At 31.3% G+C, this 7500-nt stretch overlaps 1 protein-coding gene across 2 annotated transcripts in view; it reads right to left on the bottom strand.

Annotated features, from left to right (window-relative positions):
• LOC137627690 (uncharacterized) overlaps positions 1-6036 on the bottom strand; it is a 22827-nt gene extending 16791 nt beyond the window's left edge. For both annotated transcript variants that reach the window (XR_011041205.1, XM_068358902.1), the window contains exon 1: positions 5836-6036. The gene's annotated coding sequence lies outside the window, so the exon portion shown is untranslated. The remainder of the gene's footprint in view (positions 1-5835) is intronic.
• Between the last annotated feature and the right edge of the window lie 1464 nt (positions 6037-7500).

Genomic DNA, 7500 nt, shown 5'->3' with positions numbered 1-7500 from the left:
TATATAAACTATGAAAATATAACAAGAGGAAGAGAAATAAGATACAGTAAAATAGTGTGCCCGAGTGTACCCTCAAGCAAGGGTTATTATTATTATTATTATTATTATTATTATTAACTAAGCTACAACCCTAGTTGGAAAAGCAGGTTGCTATAAGCCCAAGGGCTCCAACAGGGAAAAATAGCCCAGTTGTTATTATTATTATTATTATTATTATCAAAGCTGCAACCCAAGTTGGAAAAGCAGGTTGCTATAAGCCCAAGAGCTCCAACAAGGAAAAACAGCTCAATGAGGAAAGGAAATAAATAATTATATGAGAAGTAATGAACAAATAAAATAAAATATTTTAAGAACAGTAACAACATTAAAACAGATATTTCATATGTAAACTATAAAAAGACTTATTTTTTTCCTCTTATTTTCTAAGTTTTTATAGTTTATATATGAAAGATTTATTACAATTCTGTTATTGTTCTTAAAATATTTTAATTGTTAATTACTTCTCTTGTGATTGGTGAAATCAACTAGAAACAAAATTCAATTTTGCATTTATCTATAGATATTGAATATCAATTACGTTTCCGCCACTAACATTAAAAAAACACTAATAAATTTTTCAGCCTACCACTGAAAACGAGTCCTATTCTTATGAATATACCTAGGCCTACATGAAAAACGAAGATAATTACATTTCCAGTACATTAATAATAGTCTTATTCTTATGAATAGACCTAGGCCTACATGAAAAAACGATGATAATTACATTTCTAGTACATTAACCATACAGTTTTATTCTTATGAATAGACTTAGGCCTACGAGAAAAACGTAGAGAATCACATTTCCAGTATATTAACAATACCGTTTTATTCTTATGAATAGACCTACATGAAAAACAAAGAGAATTATATTTTTAGTACAATAACAATAAATTAGCAATATTGTATGTGCCAGAAATGATAATGCAAAAACAAGCCTCTCTTAAACAAAATGTGAAAATAATAAGAAAATAATCATTATCCAGCTGACTTAGACAACCAGAACTAGATCTCTACTTTACTAATTTTTTCTTAATGAGCCACATTTGTACCGACTCACAAATGGGCCCTTTTAGCTCGGAAAAAATTCCCACTAGCTGATTGGTTAGAATTATTTTGTCCAACCAATCAGGTAATAGAAAATTTTTCCGAGCTAAAAGGACACCCTTGCGAGTCGGTGCAAATGCGCCTCGGTGATGAATGGTTTGCTAATGGATTGACAAGATATTTAATCAAAGTAATCGTCAGATCACATGAATAAAAGGGCTGATGATGACCTTTCTAACGGGATCTATCATGATTCATAGAAATATATATATATATATATATATATATATATATATATATATATATATATATATATATATATATATATATTACACTGTATCGTTACTCTAAGTAAGAATGAATTCACTGCGTGGTAAAAAAAAATCGTTATTAGAAAAAAACGTTATCAGGAAAAACGTTATCAGAAAAGTTATCAGAAAAAAAATTATAAGAAAGAAACGTTATCGGAAAAAAGCGTTATCAGAAAAAAAAACGTTATAACAAGAAACGTTATCAGAAAAACCGTTATGAGAAAAAACGTTATAAAATAAACGTTATCAGAAAAAAACGTTATCGGAGAGAAACGTTATCTGAAAAACCGTTATCAGAAATAACGTTATCAGAAAACGTTATAAGAAAAAAACGTTATCAGAAAAAACGTTATAAGAAAAAAACGTTATCAGAAAAAACGTTATAAGAAAAAAACGTTATCAGAAAATAAATTATCAGTAAAAACGTTATATATAAAAAACGTTATCAGAAATAAAAACATCAGTAAAAACGTTATCAGAAAAAAAAACGTTAACAGAAAAAGCCTTCAGTCACATACGACGCAATTGACCTAATAATAGTACTAGTCATCAGGATTGGCGCCAAATGTACTGTATTATGTAACAAATACGCACAATACACTGTATTACATAATAGGTACTGGTCAATTGCAGATTGGGGGACATATTAAACGCAAAACCTCTCAAAACTTTAGCAAAGTTCATATAAGAATGAAAATAACAAGTAATATTGATCAAGTTATAAGAAAATAAAACTACGCGGCATAGCGTCAATTACAAAGGGGACAGGAGTTTCTATGCAATAGAAAAGTATGATATAAAGAAAACTTTGAACACGATCGAATATCACGAACTTCAATCCACTTTCCTAGCGGAACACAAGAACAGGCCCAAGCTTCCTGTCCGCAGTGTTGTGTCATGACTTCACTAGCCTTCCCAAGCCATGAAAGTTTATTGGGGAGTTCCCAATTAGCGAGTTGAATTTTGCACTTTAACGGTCTGGGCGTCTAGAAATTGTGTAGGTCTATAATCCCATACAGACAAAGGTAGCTAAAATGTAATTTGTAACTAAGGTCTAAGTAAATCAAAGGTAATTTGTATCCTAGGTCTAAGTAAATCAAAGGTAATTTGTATCCTAGGTCTAAGTAAATCAAAGGTAATTTGTATCCTAGGTCTAAGTAAATCAAAGGTAATTTGTATCCTAGGTTTAAGCAAATCAAAGGTAATTTGTAAGCATATCAAAGGTAATAAAAGTCTAGTGAGATTTCTTGGTCTGGGAATTTGATTAACATGGAATGTGTATATTGAGTAGTTAATGAAATATTAAAAAAAAAAAAAAACGTTAATATATGCACGCATATATTACCCATATTTCAAAAGAAATAAAAGAGGAATTATTGAGGCAGTCAGTACTACATTGGATCTCTCTCTCTCTCTCTCTCTATTTTTGAAGCTGCTATAGTTTATATATGAAAGATTAATTTTAATGCTGTTACTGTTCTTAGAATATTTCAATTGTTCATTACTTCTCTTGTAATTTATTTATTTCCCTATTTCCTTTCCTCACTGGGCTTTTTTTTCCCTGTTGGAGCCCTTGGGTTTAGAGCATCCTGCTCTTCAAACAAGGGTTTTAGCTTAGCAAGTAAGAATAATAATAATAATAATAATAATAATAATAATAATAAGTGGTAGCTGCTTCCAATTATGTTTTAAAGCGAGAGTCAGGAGTTGAGAAAAAGTATAATAGTGTGTCCTATGTCATAAGCCAAGTGTCGGCCTGTACTGTCAGGTATGTGTTGAGAGGAACAACAAGCGGATGTGTTGAAAGAAAACAACACCGGTTAAGCAGATGCCTATAGGGTTAACCTCGCTGAATACTTGAGCAGAGTTGAAGAGAACGGAAATATCCTCTGGCGTACCAAAAAGAAAAAAAAAAAAGTCATTTTTATACCAGCTGAGCCTAAGTAATCTTAAAATCTATCTGAGAATTACTGAGCATCGTTACCGTTGTAGGCCTAGCCTATTTGCAATTCGAAAATGAACATTATCATGTAGACATGATTATGTAAATAAACAGAATTTTAACCTTATCTTCGAGGACATTCAATTTCCAGGAATAAATGTGTATTTGGATAATGAACATTACCATATAGACATGATTATAACATGTAAATTGACCAAATTTCAATGTATTCTTTGGGGAAATCCAATATCCAGGGATAAATCAAGCCTGTCATATCAAATACAATTAATCTCACGACAGAAGCCTTTATGAACTAACGCAATGAATGTATCAAAACGTGATCAGAATCCAAGTTTAATCCTTAATGAATATAACATAGAGCAAGCTAAGGTGGCGATGTGTAAACAACCAGTTCCTTCACGATTTCTATAGCGTCGGTAGACGAGGAGGGGAGGAGGCAGACCAACGATCTGAGTACTACCAAAGGGGGGTGGGGGATAACTAGGACTTTTACAAGCGGTGGGGACGGGTAGGATCTTGGAGGAAAAATAACCCTCCTAGGGTAGGATAAGAGGAGGAGGATGATGAGTAGGACTGTAGGAAACGGGACAACAAATACCAGGGTAGGCCTACTGTTATGGTCGGAAGGAAACTAGAAAAATGACGTCTCATAACTAAGATGAAATAATTGAGTTTCTTCATCTTAGAAATAATCATCATCATCTCCTCCTATGCCTATTGACGCAAAGGGCCTAAGTACATTAAAACAAATATAACTAGATTATCTAAAGACAAATTAGTTTTCTTCATCAGTGAGAACACTCAAAATACAAAAGTATAGAAATAAAGTAGTGGAAAATGTAATTCGAAAAAAAAAACATTACATATAACAGTATTATTTGAAAGTTATGATTAACATTAGATACAAGGTTTATAACTATTATTATCACAAGCCACGCTACAACCCTAGTTGGTAAAGCAGAATGCTATAAGCCTAAGGGCTCCATCAGGGAAATAAATTAAATCATAGATGAAAATCAACCAAATTCCGGGTAAATGATAATAGCATAAAAAACCGTTTTCTATATCCAGTGAAGTAAAAACTGACACAAATTATATTCTATAAAGATATTTTATCACCACATCTATGCTTAGCTGATTCAAATGGCATGGCCTATTCTAGGCCTAGATGGTGTAATACCCTAAGCAATCAATGTAGTTCAATATGTGATGTATATTATTAGTGAGATCATTTAGAAATAATACAGAATCTGGTATTCTCTGGTATTGTTAGATTTATGTATATAACGTTGTTCTATTTCCATTATATTAGTCTCAACAGCTAATCATTAATTACAAAGGCAAATCCAAAAATGTCTATCAGACTCGATCTATGAGAGAGAGAGAGAGAGAGAGAGAGAGAGAGAGAGAGAGAGAGAGAGAGAGAACTATTGAAAAACCCATGGACAGCTATTACTGCAATATAAAAAACTAACCTCAAGAAGAAAATTAGTAACAGGAGAGAGAGAGAGAGAGAGAGAGAGAGAGAGAGAGAGAGAGAGAGAGAGAGAGAGAGAGAGAGAGAGAGAGAGAGAGACCTATTGAAAACCCCATAGACAGCTATTACTGCAATATAAAAAACTAACCTCAAGAAGAAAATTAGTAACAGGAGAGAGAGAGAGAGAGAGAGAGAGAGAGAGAGAGAGAGAGAGAGAGAGAGAGAGAGAGACCTGTTGAAAACCCTATACACAGCAATTACTGCAATATAAAAGAAAATTAACCTAAAAAAGATAATTAGTAACAGGAGAGAGAGAGAGAGAGAGAGAGAGAGAGAGAGAGAGAGAGAGAGAGAGAGACTTCCCACAAAAAAAATGTAGAGGGAAAAAATCAGACTAAACTCTATCTTAGCTACATAAAAAGAATTTAGATTTAATGACCTATCTGTCTATGACCCTTAGAACCAACGATAGAGTAAGCAAGGTTTAAATTACTGCTTTTAAAATTTCATTAGTTAATATAATGTATTGGAATATACATGTAAAACATATTCAAGTTTTCCAAGTCTATCAAAAAAAAAATGCAATGTAAAAAAAATCGCTTCTAGACTTGATAAATATATATATATATATATATATATATATATATATATATATATATATATATATATATATATATATATATATATATATATATATCAAGTCAAGAATATATATATATATATATATATATATATATATATATATCAAGTTAAGAATATATATATATATATATATATATATATATATATATATATATATATATATATATATATTCTTGACTTGATATATATATATATATATATATATATATATATATATATTCTTGACTTGATATATATATATATATATATATATATATATATATATATATATATATATATATATATATATATATATATATATATATATATATATATATATATACACACTATTATCTTCGTGACAATTTCAATACACTTACCACTTAACATAGCAAAGATCCGATAAAATTTACACATCCATCAGTCCGTGCGTTTCCTTGCAGTGAACACTCACTTATTTTTTTCTTTCACTGTAAATCCACCGAAAATACAATTTTCATGGCCCCAAAACACAAGAGGCTAAACCGATCACTCACTGAGCACTACAGCGCAAGAGCCGTACACCTTTACTTTCGACGTTCGTTTCGTAGACTGACGTAAATTCTACGCGATTCCTTTTCTTCGGTGCCCTAGGGCCGGACGAAATCAGTTGCCATGTAGTATATTATCCTTCATTCTAACATTAACGCTAATGATCTGTCTGCTATTATCTGATATTATATAACGTCACAGTTATATATAATATAAAAACATAATATATATTTACTAGGAAGAGTAAGAAATGTCTGTTTCAATGCACATTGCTATATTCTTCACTGGCAATTATTCAAATTTCCGGTCTGACAGCTTGCCCAAATGCTCGCTTGTGATTGGCTTAGAGCGTAATGACGTCAGGGGATCCGTGTTCACGATTGGAGTATCCACTCTAAACTTCGCCAACTCTAGAGTATTCTTACGATCAAACCCATAGCAAGGACGCGGGAGCATATCTAATTAACATAATTATAAAGAAGTATGTCAGATTTCACGCTAATCCAAACTTTCAACAGAATTTCTATTATGTATAACAAGAATTCTTGCAAATTAGAAGTTCAAATTCCATCTGTAATAATTTGCTATTTGTTTCCTTTTATGTAGCTATTATTATTATTATTATTATTATATTATTATTATTATTATTATTATTATTATTCCATCTGTAATAATTTGCTATATGTTTCCTATTCTGTAGCTTACATTATTATTATTATTAGTAGTAGTAGTAGTAGTAGTAGTAGCTACAACCTTAGTTGGAAAAGTGGGATGCTATAAGCCCAAGGGCTTCACCAGGAAATAATAGCCCAGCGAGGAAAGGAAATAAGGAAATGAATAAACTATATAAAAAGTAACGAATAATGAATATGAAATATCGTAAAATCAGTAACACCGTTAAAATAGATCTGCCATTATATAAACTATAAAGAGACTTATGTCAGCCTTTTCAACATAAAAAATTCTATAGTTCCACCGATTCAACTGCCTGAACAGGAAAATCATTCCACAATCTAGCTATAGCTGGGATGAAACTTCTAAAATACTGTGTAGTATTGAACACAGTGAGGTAGAAGAATCATTTCATAGAGGAAAAATTGTATTTCTACCATGGAATATGATATACGAAGTATATTGCCGTTAAAGACAGTATGTGGGATATCGTCTTTTATTTAGTTAGTTCTGAATTATAATTGGACCTAACTTAAACATTAACGAAATGATAAAAACATAATTTTCTGGGTTTTTTCTTCTAGTAGCAAACAAAAGAGACTTGAAAATGCATTTTTAAAATGTAACAATAACTATCTATAATTTGATTGAATAAAGAAAATTTACTTCCCATTACCTTACCAAATTATCCTTTACGTCACTCAGCCTAGCACGCTAGACATCCGTTCAGTCAATCAATCAGTCACTCATCCCAGCATAAAACGAGATGCAGATGAATAAACCTACGGTATGTACACATACTATTTCACCGTTATCTGGCCATGATACAGTATAATGTATGT

The sequence above is a fragment of the Palaemon carinicauda genome, chromosome 35, assembly GCF_036898095.1.
Source record: "Palaemon carinicauda isolate YSFRI2023 chromosome 35, ASM3689809v2, whole genome shotgun sequence".
Lineage (NCBI taxonomy): Eukaryota > Metazoa > Arthropoda > Malacostraca > Decapoda > Palaemonidae > Palaemon > Palaemon carinicauda.
Note: the sequence above shows the minus strand (reverse complement) of the source record. Positions and strands in the feature narration are given on the sequence as shown.